This window comes from Dermochelys coriacea, chromosome 16 (assembly GCF_009764565.3).
Source record: "Dermochelys coriacea isolate rDerCor1 chromosome 16, rDerCor1.pri.v4, whole genome shotgun sequence".
NCBI lineage: Eukaryota > Metazoa > Chordata > Testudines > Dermochelyidae > Dermochelys > Dermochelys coriacea.
In genome coordinates, this window is record NC_050083.1 from 5177990 (window position 1) to 5195041 (window position 17052).

Consider the following 17052-nt stretch of genomic DNA (forward strand, 5'->3'; position numbering starts at 1 on the left):
AGTCTGCTAAGCGAGAAATGGGAAGAAAAAGAGAGCTGATTGCTGTTTGTAATGTGACCTTTCTTCATGGTGCGCTGCAGGGCTGTAGCAGAGTAACCTGCTTTGTGGCTTGGTGATTTCCTTGGCTTCATTTCTGGAGATGGTAAGATTTCAATTAATAATTCCCACTAAAAAAAATAAATAAATCCCAGGGTTGTTTCATTTTGCATTTCAGGGCTGCTAACATCACTGCAAAATTCCTTTTAGTCACATTCTTCTTTAGTACCATTTAGTCAAATGCAACCATTGTATCTGGATGGGTCCCCTCTTGGGCCTGGAATACAAATGAATGTACTAATCTAGAAAAAGAACAGGAGTACTTGTGGCACCTTAGAGACTAACAAATGTATTTGAGCATAAGCTTTCGTGGGCTACATCTTATGCTCAAATAAATTTGTTAGTCTCTAAGGTGCCACAAGTACTCCTGTCCTTTCTGCAGATACGGACTAGTATGGCTGCTACTCTGAAACCTGTCCTAATCTAGCTCACTCTTCAGACAGTCACTGGTTCTGCCAACACTTGACTTTGCATTGATTCTCTCCATTTGCATTAGGCAATGGCTCTTTGTCAGACCATAATATGATAGAGGGGTGTGTGTCTAGCAAACTCATTTTGATCATTGTTGCTTAAATAAGGTAAAAATAAATTCCTCTTATACTGAACCAGTGCAGTTATACTGGTATAACTTATTCCCCTTCCTATATGGGAATAAACTATACTGGTCTAAGCATGCTTTTACTGGTGTAACTGCATCCACACTAGCGGTGTTGTACTGCTTTAACTACACTGGTATAGTTAAACTGGTGTATTTTTGTGTTTAGACAAGGCCTAACTGATGGGGATTAGTAAGAAACTTTCACTGGAGGCAGGTTATTCCATAACTGACCATATAAACTTGCACTTTTGTCTGAAGAATCTGGGACTGACTGCTGTCCGAGTTAGGGTGCCAAGTTAGACGGACGACTGATCCAATCCAGCATGGCAGTTCCTGTGTTTTGAATACATCGAGTTATGGCTTTGAAAACAGCCACAACATAGACAATATTGCATACTGCAAACAATCAATAACTGCAGCAACCAACGAGAGTGCTTGGGGCCTGGAGGGGAGCACTCCTGGATCATGTCTGAAACGGCACCCCATGTGTTCCTACTTGCTGGGGGAGCTTCTGTTGAACTCCCTGTAAAGATCAGCTCTGTGCAAGTGTGTGTGTGAGTGGGGGGCCAAAGGGTTTGTGTGTGTGCAGGGAGTGAGAAAAACTTGCTTCTCATAAAGGGCAAATCTATGGATTTGAAAAAGGCAAAAGACCAGCAAGGGAAGCCAAAGCTGCTGCCATTGCAGATTTCTATCTTCAGGTGTGTGATTTGACGGGGAAGTGGACAGTCACAATCACGGTATGTTTCTTTAACCAAAATCGATAAAGTAAAAATGTGTCCTGATGTTCCAGGACAGCTGTAGGGCCAGCAAGGGTATCGCAACGCACCAAAGAATCAGCCACAATTGCTCAGGCATTCTGCTGCCTCCTTTTTGTTTAAATAGTCCATACAGTGATGCTTATGGAGTGTTCTATTGTTGCTGCTCACATGGGGAGAGCTTCATTGTTTTGTGTCTGTTCTAGTTTAGGGAGCCTAGTTGCAAAGACTTTAGAATATGCTAAGCACAGGTTTATGTGCACCTTTCAGTATAGCAATTCTGTTTCATTTTCAGTGTGGATGATTCAGATTCAGCCATCCTTACCTTCACACACCCCTCTTGGGGTATGTCTACACAGCAAAGAAAAGCTTACAGCTGGCTGGCCATTGCCAGCCTATTCGGGCTCCTGGGGCTGTTTCGTTGCTCCCAGGCTCAGGTCTCCCACCCTGCAGGGTCCTAGAGCCTGTCTTCAGCCCGAGCCTGGAAGTCTACACAGCAATGAAACAGCCCTGCAGCCCAGATTGGCTGGCATGGGCCAGCTGCGGGTTTTTCTTTGCTGTGTAGACATACCCTTGCTGCTCATGCAGCACTGCTCTGTGCACTAGAACGTCTCCTGCAGTCACAAGTCAGTTCACCCCTAAACCATCTTTCTATGCACCTGGGCAGCCATTTCCAGGCTGTCAGGTTTTGGGTGGTGTCCGCTTACGCTGTAAGGGTAAATTGGAACTATTGTTCTTTAAAAGCTGCTCTGCTAGTTCTCTGCACATTGTGAGTCAGAAGGACAGGATGCGATAGAGTAGAATCCTCCTTTACTTTTGCTGGGGGAGAGTAAAGGGTCTTGTCATTCAGGGCTTGCAGTCTGGTTCTACTCTGAGAAGTGACCTGCGTACCAGGCAGAACTGCTCCCTGTGAGCATTCAGAATCAGATCCGCCGACTTCCTGGGGGGAGGGTTTGAGGATGACTGCCAGCCCTACAGAGCCAGCATGGGTCTGGGAGAGTGAATGGGATTGTTCTCTGGCACTCGCCTTATCAGCACCATTGAGTATGAATTGCTGAGCCTCCTGTATGACCTGCCTGTCTTCTGATTCTGCCCTCAGTTACATCTCTGTAACCCCAATGACTGTGATCTTTATCCCACATGGTGAACGTGAGCCATGAAGACCCCAGCTTGGCTCTGAGGTCCCAGATTGAGTTTGCAGGCCTGGCAGCCAGTGAGAACGACTTGTTCAGTATGAATGGTACATCATCCCCGTAGTACTTGAGACACACCAGTGCTATCTGCACTTGGGGATGAGCCTGGAACCTAGAAGATTAGCTCATGTGAGAAGAAGAACTGGGAAAGATACGTGTGTCCCCTGCAGCTGAACTGGGAACTGGAGGAACCTGGGGATTTACTGGGCTGAGGTCCGATGAGCTGCAACAAGAGATGGCAGCGCCCAGGAATCTAAAATCTAATGGAGAATGCATGGCCGGAATATGCCTTTGAGCACGAGGCTAGTTTTGGAACTAAGTAGGGTGGGCTCAGGGGGTCTCACCCCTTGACAGGACAATACCCTTAAGGCACTTTGCACCTTTTCGGGTGCTGGGTAGGGACAGCAGAACCATCAACTATAGAATGAAAAGTTTTCAAGAGGCATTTCTGCTATTTCCTTACATTCGTAGGGTCACCAGAGCAAGCCAAGCACTGTTGCTGTTATGAGGATGTTAACCCCTACGGGGATTGCTCTCCTCACATTTCTTCCTGTAATCATCTCAAATGGCTGAGTCTCCAGATAGCTTTGACCCTCCCAGGCACAAAAAGCCATTTTCAAAGGAGTCTTCCCCAAAGGATTGCCAACCCTCCAGGATTGTCCTGGAGTCTCCAGGAATTAAAGATAATGTCATGTGAGGAAACCTCCAGGAATTCATCCAACTAAAGCTGGCAAGCCAACCCACCTGTTGTTTTCCGGCACCAGTTGAGCGGTATGAATAACAGGTTGCTTCAAAGCTTTCTGACTTTTGGGCAAATACATTTTGAGCATTTAACATTTTTTAATTTTTTTGATAAAGTAAAGGAAATATTGAAATAAGTTTTCATTTTGAATGGTAAAACAAAATGGGTGGGACTTTAGGGGATTTTTTTTTTTTTTACTGAAACAATTTGCCAAAATCGACATGAATTCAAAAAAATTTTAGCTAACCCAAATCTGTATATTTCTGTTGCACCCCAAATAAATTTCAGCTGCAAATGTTTACCCCGCTGTAGTCACCAGCAGTGCAGTGTGTGTATGTTGGCATAACCCACTGGTGAGCGTGTAACATGTGACAGCTCTCCTCTGTGCCTGATCCACAGAGGATGAGAGTCTGGTACAGCCCCAGCTGGGGAATCTTCACACTTTAGCTCGAGCTGTAGCCTCTCATGCTTTTAGCTCTGGAGGTCCCCGGTTTGATTCCTGGTGTGTCAGCTGAAATAGCAGCCATCATACCCACACTGATTTCCTTTATATCTGTGCAAGGACTGTTGAGCTCTTGCTCTGACTTTGATTGTTGCATTGCTCCTTCTCCTGTGGGAGCTTGCCCATTGGCGGCTGTTCACCTCTGCCTCCCCACATGCCTCTTACAACTGGAAATACCCCTGGGGTAGGAATAGTGAACTCAGGGTCTCATGGTGCAGTGTGGCGCTCATGTTGTGTGAGTGCTGGCTCTCTCTGATCTCTCTAAAGCTCAGCAGCTTCTTTGCCGTTCTTTGTTATTGTCTGTCATTGAACTAGTGCAGCCAGATGCAGCCTTTTCCCAAGGATACGATTCCTGGAGAACCATCCCGTTTGGCAGTGTTTGGACACCGGGGCGAGGGCGGCTCCTCTCGTCCCAGCCAACACAGTTCCTGTTCTTTCTGCTGCTTTCCTGTTTGCAATGGCAGGAGATCAGCCAAGCTCGCAGATGCTGGCCTCTTGCATTTCCTGCTGCCCTGGGATCCGCTAAGCACACTTCCCTGATTTAAAGGAAGGAGTGAGGCTGAAATTTCCAATTTGCTAATGGGTTTTGTGTGTGGTGACAGGAGTGGGGGCAGGGATGCTGTATCTAATTTATTCCTCATTGTACTCATCTCTTTTTTCCTCCCTTTGCTATTGAGCGTCAGTCTCTCTCCTCCCCCCACTTTTCCCCTGTCTTCTAGCCTGGATGGATGTGTTGACACCTCACCCGCTCTTTGCTGCTGGGTATCAGTCCCTTTAAAAGTGACAGGCACTCAGTGTTTTGAACTGTGAGCTGTTTTTTCCCGGTTTGCTGCGGACAAAGTGAAAGCAACCTGCCTCTTTTTGCTTTTTTGAGTGCTTCATAATGAGCCTGCCTCCAGAAGCAGCAGTGGGAATAGGACATGTAACCTTACACAAACTCACACTGCACAGTGTCCCAAGAGCTAAAACAGTTGAAAGTGGAGGTAAATCAATAGTGATCTATCCACCCAAAAGCACAGAACTGGCACGGACCCTGGAAGATGCCTATGGAAAGACTCCAGTGGGAATCCTTGGAAATGTATGTTTAAATGCATTGAGTAAAGCTGGACTTGGAAGTTGATGGAATCGATAGGAAATGGAGATGAGGAGGGATCATTAGATCAGCTAGACTAGAATTGGATCGTTGGGGGTGTGTGACCCGAACCATCCCGATTGGGTCACAGGCAGAGATAGCTGGAGAATATTTGGCTGTGTGAAAAATGTTGAAATTTTATTTATTTTTTTAAAAAGGGCACAAATTCCAGGGAGTGTCTCCGACCAGCTCCAGTTCGTATCTATCAAATTAAACAAATGGATAACCTAGTATTACCACAGTGTACTAATGGAAATGTTTGAGGCCCTAATTAGAGACTGGGGGATCACTGTGCTAGGCACAGGACAAATGTATAAAGAGTCTCTGTCCTAGGCAGTTTGGGTGAGTCAATTCAGCACAGTCCATACTTCAGGAAGTATTGCTGATTGATCAGAAGTCATTTTTAAATAATCTGCAGTTTCTGGCTAGCAAGATCAAGTAGGGATCTTCTCAGCCATTTTGCCCAGGAGAGCTTGCACTGCTTGGGACATTGTCGTCAGTGAGTCAGCCTGAAAGTGGTAGAATAGGGTGGATGATGGTTCATTTTCGCTTGCTCCTGTGATCATACAGCTGGAAGGACTGGCTTCGGGAGACACAGTGCGCTGGATTCCACCTGTGTTCCTGAGCTCTAATGCAGGTGCCATAAACAAGTGCTAGCAAAAGCCATTGGCTCTGCCTACTTTCAATTTAAATGTGGAGGTGGCCTTTTCTTTCTTTTGCTCAGTGTTGAGATGGGATCTCACAGGCGCCCAGCTAAAGAGACAAAGAGGTCACAGGATGTGCTGTAGCTTCTGGAAGTACCTCTGCCTGCTTTGAGAGAATTCGGCAAATTGCAACGAATCCATCTTCAACGGTAGGCTAGTGGGGGACTGTTACCCCCTTCTCTCTACAAGGGTAAAATGTCCAGTGTCATAAATTTGCCTTGTTAATACAGTATGTGCTGCCTTTCAAATGCAGACCTATGCGTTGCGGGGACAAGGGCATAGGTTGCAGTCCTCTGTCTCTGTAACTCTGCCCCTGTCTGGGTTTGATAGCAAAGTCTCTTAATCTAAATTATCATTGGGGTTGGAGGGGTAGGGTTGCCAATTTTGTAATATTTAAAAACTGGACACTCCAGCAGGAGTGCCGGAACTGCCCCGAGGCCCCGCCCCTGCCCTGGCCCCACCCCCTGGGACCTGCCCCCATTTGCTCCTCTTCCCCCCCCCCCACAGCTGTTGCTTGCTTCTCTTCCCCCTCCCTCTGCCCAGGTCAGGGGGAGTCACCTGTGGAGCAGGGGCTGGGTGCTGTAGCCTTCCAACACAGGTAGGAGGCAGCCCTGGCTGAGTAGGAGTTGGCATGGTTGATGACCCAGCACCTCCCCGCTTGCAGTAACCAGACTTTGGGTGTCCGATCAGTAGATCTGATCGTACACTGTCAGGTCCCCTTTTCAACCAAACTTTCTGGTAAAAATAAAACAGGCATCTGGCCACCTGGGAGTGGGGATATGACTTTTGTAACTGCATCAGGCTCTAGAATTGAGGTTTACTGGAGCTGTTTTTTCATCTGTCCTGGAGCCTTACTCTCTTCCAGCAAAGCCCGTTAAACCTGCTTCTGTTTCTTTAATGTCCTAGGCTAAATGCCAAGGAAACAAATAGTAATTTTTCTGTCTAGTAAAAGGTTTTAGTGGCAATTATGTGAAATATTTCTTTGATCTGACCTAGCAGGGTTGCCTGCTGAGGCCTGGCTTGTGTATTGACTGCTGTAGAAAGAGTGTCTGGTCCTTTAGAGACATTTGAAAATGGGTCTTCTCAGTCTCCTGTTGTTCACTTAGCATTAGGGTCATTCTTGCTTTCTGAAGTGGGGTGAAGGCTGATCTGCTGGTGAGTGAAAATGTCTTGGTTACAATGGAGTTCCAGTTGCAGATAAGAGTCTACTACTGAAGCAGGGGGGAGCGCGTAGGAGAACACTGTAGTCCTCTATTAAAACAAGCCAACAATAGTTAGTCTGGAAATGCAAATGCCAGAACCCCACAAGAATTGTTCAATGCCAGGTGTCCCAGGAGGGGGTCTTCCACACCCTCATTCTGGCTCCCTGCTCCCCCACCTGGGAAGGAGAGCTAAACTGTGAGGCTGGAAGGTATCATGTGGAATGAGGGATGGGGGTCCACCTCTTGACCACTAGATGAGTGACTTTGGGTGAGTCACTTCCCCTCTGTGCCTCAGTTTACCCATCTGTAGAATGGGGATAGTGATACTGACCTTTTTTGTAAAGTGCTTTGAGATCTGCTGATAAAAAGTACTACTGCGGAGCTAGGTACTATTATTAGATGAAATCTGCTTTCTTGCCTTCCCCACCCTATCATGGCTGTCAGCTATCAAGGGCCCAAAGGAGGGCAAATTCTCCACACGCCTGTGATGGATCTGCAAGCCACACTTTAGAAGTGTGTAATTTTGCCAGTAGCCCTTCCCACTGCCCCAATAATTAGTCCAAAGCACTATTCCCCTCTCAGATCAACAGACTGAAACACACGTGACATTTCTGTGCCAAGCACTGTTGCGGTAAGGAGATCAATATAAAATAAAATGACAAATATTCAAGAGTGAGCTTGGCTTGATTTATTTTAACCCTTCTAGCTCCCTGGTTTGTCTCAGACTTTCCAGAAAAGTCCCTTTCTGTCTGGGAGAAGATGACACCTGTGAAATATCAGGCAGACTGGTACTGGCTTTGAGAGAAAGCTAACCTCCATCAAACTGTGGCATTAGGCATTAGGCATTTCCGCTAGTTCATGCTTTCTCCATAACTGAGTTGTCTAGAGGGTACTGTGCGTATGTATAAGAGAGTGCCAGTTTGAGCAATATACCTATGGAGAGGAAATCTGTTCCGCATGCATGTGCCCGAAGGTAGAACTGGCGCGGTCTTGGCACCCTTCACCACGGCCTAGGGAATGCGCGCAGCTGCCCTCTGAAGGCATGTCCTCAAATCCTCCTGCAGCTGAAACTCTGCCTTGAAACTGCATCGTTCCCTCTGGGATCATTTTCCACTAGCCCAGGGCTTTGACTTCTAAGTTTTCTCCTGTAGCTAAGTCCCTTGGTTAATCCATGTTGGAGGCAGCCTGGCTGCAGCTTTAGCATCTGTCCAGCTCCTGTAGAGACTGCCTTGGTGTTGAACTAAGGAGGAGGCTGATGAGTTGACAGGGACTGCCTTATTTTTCAAACTTATTAACATTTTGCCCTCTTGTGGGCTTCGGTGCACACAGTATCCTGGAGGCCTCTGCTTGCTCTGTGTGTCTGTCAGCACCCGGAGACACCCCGCCCCACACACAGCCACTCATCCTCTTGATTAAATTGGTAGGGTTGCTTTTCATGTCACATGCTCTTAGATCCTAATTCTGGAGCTCTCAGCCCTAAGTGTGGGAGACTTTCCCTCTAAATAGAGGGAAATACAGAATACTTGATAGTTAATCTCAGAGTAAATGATTCACCAATCTAACTACTCAGGCCAGTTGATCTTTATGGTTAGAAAATGGGGGAAGGAGAAATTACAACAGATGTTTGGGCGCAGAGGGGAAATCTTTTGAGGCATTAACAAAGTAGCCTAAAGAACTTGTGCAAGATTATACATTTTTCTCCAAAGTATTGTACTGCAAGGCACTGAACTCTGTTCCACCCTCCCTTGGTGGGAAAAGTCCTACAGATTTTAATAGAGATGAAACCAGTAAGTCACTAGGGGGTATTTAATAGGATTATTGAAATTACTAAAGGCAGGGAGGCCTAGCAGTTAGGGCACTGGTCTGGCACTCATGAGATCTGGATTCAGTTGTTATCCAACAGACCAGTGAAACAGCTAACCTTGGGCAAGTCGCTTCAACGCTCTGTGCCTCAGTTTCCCTATATGTAAAATGGGGCTTATGACACTGACCTTTTGTAAAGCACTTTGAGATCTATGGATGAAAGGCTATACAAGAGCTTGGGATTTATATTATTAGAACAGGTTGGAAAACAGAAAAATAAATTGTCAGAAAATTGCCGTTAAAAATGTGAGTACCCTTAGAACTGATGCAAAAAGCCTGTAGAACTATGGTATCCTTTCTACAGAACGCTAACCCTGCTCTAGTAACATTCCATAGCAGGACCAGAATTCATTCTCAAATTCTCCAGGACTTTTCCATTAGCAAAACAAATAACGTGGGTTTTTTAAATACGGAAGGGTCACTTGTTTTGTATAACTTCTCAGCTGCTGTTTCTTCCATGGTTTGTTCTGTTCCCTTTTTCAAAAATTCTTATCGCTTCCATTTGGCAAAGATTTTTTTTTTTTTCCTTTTGAAACAGTGACCTTGGCTTGTGATATTTATCTACTTGCTCCTCGGTAGTGGTACTATTCTAGTAACAAATATTTGTTTGGGTAATTTGGGTTCTTCCCAGCTAACTCAAGCAATAGCAAAGCCCAACCTATTGTACATGTAGTGGCTTTTGCTTTAACGTCTCCAAGAGTGGATTTTAAATTCTAACTGGATAGTTAGAAGCTGGTGGGGGTTTTCTTCCTGCTCAATATTTTCAAAGTGGTTTAAATTTTGGGTCAGAACTAATGGGCAGTGAGTTTTTGCTACTATATTCCTTAGTCATCTTTCAGTACCAGAGTAAATGGTTCAGAAGCTGATCTTGCACTGCCTCACAGCTACTCTGGGGCTGACAATTCATTATCTTTCAGGGGAATACAAATCTATTGGCAACTTCTGACTCCTGTAGTGTAATAGGCCAGGGTTTGTAATAGGCTCTGTAAGAGCAAAGCCAACGTGGGGACTATTCTCTCACTGGGGAGAAAGAGAACCTGTTACTATCCCATTGCCACTGTCAGAAAACCCAGTGTCTGAAGGTTGGAGCAGGGGAGGGTTGTGTAGGGTACAGGCAGCTGCTGCTGGAGAGTCTCAATTTACAGCAAGGATTGAAAATCCCACCTTGTGTAGGCCTGGGGAAGCTCCCTCCTCTTTGCACAGATTTAAACAATGACCTTGGGCTCTAAAAGGAGGCCTAGCAGGCAAGGCTGATTCTTCCCATAGATTTCAAAGCCCTGGCCTGTCCGTGCCATGCGTGACATTCCATTTTAAAGCTTAATCTTGCCTTTAATCTCTGAAATAGTCGTGCATCTGGCATTTGGGTGACCATGTGCCGGGGTGACACCCTCACAGCAGTTCAGAGGAGCAGGCGGCAGCTTGTTGGAATTTTCCCAATGAAAATGCGACCAGATGGGGCGGATGCTGGTGTCGCTCTGCTCTGGCTGGTGGTTGTTTTTGTTATATTTCATGGCATTGCTGCTGGTTCTCCTTTGTTTATATGGACTTTGGGGGTTTTATACATCAAAACAATTGCACCTTCCTCCTGTCTTCCCCTCCACTGACTGCAGGATTTCAGGTGATGAGCCTTGAAGGCACATTCTGGGACAAGGTCACATGGGACATGCAGGCTCTCAATCCGCCATTCAAACCCACCTGCCCCGACAGTCTGAGAGTGGCTGTGCTGGCCAGGCCGTGAGCTCAAAGTAACTCCACAAAAAGAGCAATGATTGGTCCCCCTTTGCGAGTACGGAGTGGAAAGCACAGAGCTAGAAGTTAGCCCAGTGAGAAATTGTCATTGTAAGTTCATGGCACCACTTCCTCTGATGTTAACTTGGCTGTTCAGTTAATTCAGTGTCAGATGACATCAACCCATCTTTTTGTAAAGATAGTGCAATAAATACATTGCACATAAGAAAAGAGCTAGGAGTTAACCTGCTGGCCTTTTTCCTTTTGGTATAGTCAGGGCTGACTAACAGGGCACCTGTTATGGGTGCCTGATACTTCCCATTATAAGGCCTTGTTTTCAGTTGCTTATAACCTTGTGCAACTTCAACCATTTGGGCAGAAATTTTCCATGCTGGGGGTCTGCCTCAGGCCGAATTGGTTTGGAAAATTTCAGGAAAAACAGTTCAGACATTTCCAAGAATGTGTCTAGGGAAAAATACATTGTTTTGCCTAGGTTTAAAAAAAAAAAAATCTTGAGGCCTTTTGCTTTGAAATGTTTTCACTCCCCCCTCCATTGGAGCTGGGATGTGTAACTTTGCACGGCGGTGGCCTTGTGCCAGGGATTGTGCCTTTCGCTGTCCCTGTGAAAATCCACCAAATCTGGCCAAGTTATACACCTGAGGGGAAAAAAAATCTACATGCACATACTCAGTAGAGACTTCTGCGATTTTAACAGCTCAAATCTCTGCTCCCTTTGTCCTTGCTTTGTCCTTGTTCTGCCCCCCTCACAGCTCCTAGCGCTGACCAGACTGCGAATGCACCATCCCCATAGAGCAATGGAGCGTGATCTAGCCAAGGGCTCTGGGGGTGTGTAGTGACTTTGATGGAATGGCTGCTCTGGGTCAGGGTAGGGCTGGGCACTTGAACTTGCTGCAGGGAGCCTTTCTCTCCAGATCCCAATGGTCCCCCAGGCAGCGTGGTGGAGGAAGCGGCCCCCTGATACAAGTGCAGAGGGGACAAAAGCCAGATTATAGGGGCGGGGAAAGGAGTCTATGGGGACACAGTCTGGTGAGCCTATCGGCCTGGAGTGGAGAGAGAATGTGACTGGCAGTTGGCAGGAATGAGCCTGGGGCTGGGGGCTGGGAGCCAGGTGGCTGGGGGGACCTGTGTGCCTCAGCTCCCCAGTTGTAAGATGTGGATAACGACACCCCCTCCTCTTACTGGGGTTTTGTGCAGATCGATTGATTCGTGTCCGTGAAGCAGTCAGTCAGCAGAGTGGTGACAGCCGTGGAAAAACTGCAAGGAAATGCATCATTCTGTCTTTGAGCAGGGCCTGAGTAGTGGGCAGTGAAAAAGACAGGGCCGCACGTTGAACAATGAGGGGAGAAGAAACTATTGAATTGCTGCTCATTAGTGGAGCACACTCCGTCCTGTGCAGTGAATGGGGCAGGAGTTCTGGATAATGCAACTGAAGACCGTACCATAACGTGCCCGCATGGGGGGAGCAGGCGTCCTGAATTCTGTCATTTCTGAAGTTTTGAGTGCTTGTCTTTGCAGCTTTCATAACGTGCTTTGAATGTAGTTTTGTGTGTGTTAAAGTTGAATTTATATTTGAAATCCCACCTGAGCAGATAGATAGATGGCCTGATTTGCAGTTGTTTTTTGGCTGAAGTATTGCTGGCTTTGCTGCCCAGAAAGGGAGGTGGGGGCCAGTGTGAAAGAATGCGTTGTACAGTCGAATTTTTTTTAAGTCAGTGTCGCAGTCGCGTTTGGCAGGATTGCAAATCGGCACCCAGCACCGCAACCCTGCAGCCATCATCAACCTTAAAAATTCACAGCAAAGTGCAATCCGCTGCCCGTGGGAACAGGACGCTTCCTAGCCCAGCTGCGGACTGCCTCTGTGCAGTCACTTTGTGGCACTGGACAGTGGAATGTGGTAGCAGATTTGGGGCCTGTGCTGGCTTAAGATGCTTTTAAATGCAGCGTTGTTGAAGCTATGTTGGTCCCAGGACAGAGACAGGGTGGGTGAGGTAATGTCTCTTATTGGACCAACTTCTGTTGGTGACCGAGACAAGCTTCCGAGCTCCACAGAGCAATTCTTCAGGTCAGAGAGACTTGCCAAGCTGTTCCCCACAGATTATCAAAGTTTGTTCAAACAAATGCCAAACAAGGATGAAAATGGACAATATGCTGCCAAGGACATCAAGGTGCCTTTTTTTAATATAGCAGATTTATAACCTCAAGCACACAATAGGGGAACTAGGGAGTGTCTCATGCAGATGCCGAAGAGAGAAGAAATGCTAATGTCGTAAATCGTGGTGGAGTCTGACTGCACCTGTAGCAGTTCACCATTAGAGAGAATCAGTCTGAATTGTGGTGCACTGACAGATTGTAATGGGTTGCTCTGTTTGGTCCTTATGTCACACCTCCTCTGCACCTTTATGCTGGAGCAATTAGCATCTTCTGTTTCCCCGTTTGCAGCCATGTCTTGTGGCTGGCCTGGCCTGTTCTGTTCTTCACCCTAGAACAGAACCCTACCACGCAAGCTTATGATGAACCCCTTTAATGCTGCACCCACCTCCACAAAGAAATCCTGGGGACATTTGTGCCTGCCACCACCACCTTTTTCTCTTGCAATGGCCAAATGGACACGTGCACCCCTTTTTGAAATGATTCCACGTGGGGGCCATTTGCTGCCCTCCGAGAGACTGGCTTGGAGGCTGGCTACGATAGATGAATTTGGTGCTAAAAGCAGCAGTGTGAAGCAGTGCAGTCTCGTGACTCTGTTTGACACCACACTTCTGCATTGCCTTGCAGCTGCTTTGATTTTTAAACAGGTGCGTGGAACGGAGGCTGGAGAGAGATCCAGTGGAACTGCCAGAGTCTCAAGTGTTCATCGTGTCTTCTGTGAGGTCAGTAAGGAAGGGAGCCCAAAACTTCCCCTTCACCTCTAACCCCTAGCGTTTGTTTTTCCTTCAGACCATTACCTACCCTGAAGCTAATCAGCAAAAAGCAATTGAGAGCTTTATCTGTACTTTACTCCTCGCCCCTGGGGTAGGTTTCTTGATCAAGAAATAATGTTTTTAAAAACAAATCCTGTTATAAAACAGTTTGCTGTGGCGAACCCCAGAAAAGAATCAGAGTATCAGAGTTGGAAGGGACCTCAGGAGATCATCTAGTCCAACCCCATGCTCAAAGCAGGACCAATCCCCAGTTTTTTTTGCCCCAGATCCCTAAATGACCCCCTCAAGGATTGAATTTACAACCCTGGGTTTAGCAGGCCAAGGCTCAAACCAAAAGAAGCTTGCTGCCAGAGGAGCCCGTGTGCTCGTGGCCGGTCTAAAGCCTGTTGCAGTCTGTGGAATGAAGTGCTTCCATTTAACATCCCTGGGCTTTGCCGTGGACCCAACAGTCCTGATGCATGAAAGCATTTAAGCACATGCTTAAGTTCCATTGGCTTTGATGGGACTTCAGCATCTACGTAACTCCAAACACACGCTTCTGAGCTTTGATCCACTGGCGGCTAGAGAAACAGAGCCTGAGGCTGCACTGGGAGCAGCTGGGTTTCTGGGATGTTCTTGGTACGCTCCTCAGCAATCTCCTGTGTTTGCGTGTGCTGGAGGGATCTCGGTCTTTACTGCATATTCAGGGTGGAAGCAGGGGTATCCGTTCTGTAAAGGGCTTTAAGGAGCCAGAGCTACGGACAGGTCTTCACTACAGATTAACTCAGGAAATCGGGTGTGAATAGCCCCACTGCAAAGCTCTGCCCGAGTTGTGTCATTACTGGTGCTGGGCTCCCCAGGACTGCTTGGGGGTACATCCCATGTTGCTTTGTGCTGCCGTGAGCTGAGCCGCTCGATGATTCTTTCTCAGTGGATTGTGGGGGAACTTATCTGTCCTGGGCAAACGGGGGGATTTGTGGGCAGGCAGAAGAGGGCTGTCAGCACTGGATTGAGGTTAGCCTGCACCCTCCCTGCCCAGCGGGTGAGTCATCAGCCTGAGTGAAAGCAGAACCCGGGCTCTCACCCACATACCCTGCTTGACCAGCTAGCCTGGGTCCACCATACTGGGGAGAGAGGGTTTTGTGTGTGGAAGGGGGTGGGGGAAATACCTGGGTCTGAGCCTGGGCCAATGCTGCAGTGAAGAAAGACCCCAGCAAAAATTAAGATGTTTGTACGCTAATGCGCAGAGCCTAGGTAACAGAATGGATGAACTAGAGCTACTGGTGCAGGAAGTGAAACCAGATATTATAGGGATAACAGAAATATGGTGGAATAGTAGTCATGACTGGAGTACAGGTATTGAAGGGTACGTGCTGTTTAGGAAAGACAGAAATAAAGGCAAAGGTGGTGGAGCAGCATTGTATATCAATGATGAGGTAGATGGTAAAGAAATAAGAAGTGATGGAATGGATAAGACAGTCTGTCTAGGCAAAAATCACATTGGGGAAGAAAGCTACTAGAGTCTGCCCTGGGACAGTGCTTGGGGTGAGCTATAAACCGCCAGGATCCAATCTAGATATGGATAGAGACCTCTTTAATGTTTTTAAAGAAGTAAATATTAATGGGAACTGTGTGATCATGGGAGACTTTAACTTCCCAGATATAGACTGGAGGACAAATGCTAGCAATAATAATAGGTTTCAGAGTAGCAGCCATGTTAGTCTGTATCCGCAAAAAGAAAAGGAGTCTTTGTGGCACCTTAAAGACTAACAAATTTATTTGGGCATAAGCTTTTGTGAGCTACAGCTCATTTCATCAGATGCATTCAGTGGAAAATACAGTGGGGAGATTTGTATACATAGAGAACATGAAACAATAGGTGTTACCATACACACTGTAACCAGAGTGATCACTAAAGGTGAGCTATTACCAGCAAAGGGTGGGGGGATCTTTTGTAGTTATAATCAAGGTGGGCCATTTCCAGCAGTTGATAAGAACGTCTGAGGAACGGTGGGGGGGATAAACATGGGGAAATAGTTTTACTTTGCGTAATGACCCATCCACTCCCAGTCTCTATTCAAGCTTAAGTTAATTGTATCCAGTTTGCAAATTAATTCCAATTCAGCAGTCTCTTGTTGGAGTCTGTTTTTGAAGTTTTTTTTGTTGAAGTATCACCACTTTTAGGTCTGTAATCGAGTGACCAGAGAGATTGAAGTGTTCTCCGACTGGTTTTTGAATGTTATAATTCTTGACGTCTGATTTGTGTCCATTTATTCTTTTACGTAGAGACTGTCCAATTTGACCAAGGTACATGGCAGAGGGGCATTGCTGACACATAATAGCATATATCGCATTGGTAGATGCACAGGTGAACGAGCCTCTGATAGTGTGGCTGATGTGGATTAGGCTCCATGATGGTGTCCCCTGAATAGATATGTGGACACAGTTGGCAACAGACTTTGTTGCAAGGATAGGTTCCTGGGTTAGTGGTTCTGTTGTGTGGTGTGTGGTTGCTGGTGAGTATCTGCTTCAGGTTGGGGGGCTGTCTGTAAGCAAGGACTGGCCTGTCTCCCAACATCTGTGAGAGTGATGGGTCGTCCTTCGGGATAGGTTGTAGATCCTTGATGATGCGTAGGAGAGGTTTTAGTTGGGGGCTGAAGGTGATGGCTAGTGGCGTTCTGTTATTTTCTCTGTTGGGCCTGTCCTGTAGTAGGTAACTTTTGGGTACTCTTCTGGCTCTGTCAATCTGTTTCTTCTCTTCAGCAGGTGGGTACTGTAGCACAATACCTACCTGCTGAAGTGAAGAAACAGATTGACAGAGCCAGAAGAGTACCCAAAATAACCACCCAGACTACCCACCTAGCTACAATATCTACCGGGTAAATACAGGCCTGTTAGTTTGACATCTGTGGTATGCAAGGTCTTGGAAAAAAATTTGGAAGAGAAAGTAGTGAAGGACATTGAGGTCAATGGTAATTGGGACAAAATACAACATAGCTTTACAAAAGGTAGATCGTGTCAAACCAACCTGATCTCCTTCTTTGAGAAGGTAACAGATATTTTAGACAAAGGGAACGCAGTGGATCTAATTTACCTTGATTTCAGTAAAGCATTTGATACAGTTCCACATGGAAAATTATTAGCTAAATTGGAAAAGATGGGGATCAATAGGAAAATTGAAAGGTAGATAAGGAACTGGTTAAAGGGGAGACTACAGTGGGTCTCACTGAAAGGTGAACTGTCAGGCTGGAAGAAGGTTACTATTGGAGTTCCTCAGGGATTGATTTTAGGACCAATCTTATTTAATCTTATTACTGACCGTGCCACAAAAGGCCGGAATGTACTTATTAAAGTTTGCGGATGACGCAAAGCTGGGAGGTATTGCCAATACAGAGGAGGACCGGGATATCGTCAGGGCCAGCTCTACCGTTTTTGCCGCCCAAAGCAATGAAAAAACTTATTGCCACCGCAGACGGCAAAAGAGAGAAGCTGCCGCCGAATTGCCACTGCCGCAGAAACTCTGCCGCCCCTTTCTGACTGCCACCCCAAGCACCTGCTTGGAACGCTGGTGCCTGGAGCTGGCCCTGGATATCATACAGGAAGATTTGGATGAACT

At 46.6% G+C, this 17052-nt stretch overlaps 1 protein-coding gene and 1 long non-coding RNA gene across 2 annotated transcripts in view; both read left to right on the forward strand.

Moving 5' to 3' along the window:
* Positions 1–17052, forward strand: part of NPDC1 (neural proliferation, differentiation and control 1) — a 136227-nt gene that overhangs the window by 22615 nt on the left and 96560 nt on the right. The gene's annotated exons all lie outside the window — the stretch shown is intronic.
* LOC122456881 lies at positions 10300–17025 on the forward strand. Its single transcript, XR_006276039.1, has 3 exons — positions 10300–10311; positions 12422–12427; positions 16919–17025. It is a non-coding gene; the product is annotated as an uncharacterized LOC122456881 (long non-coding RNA).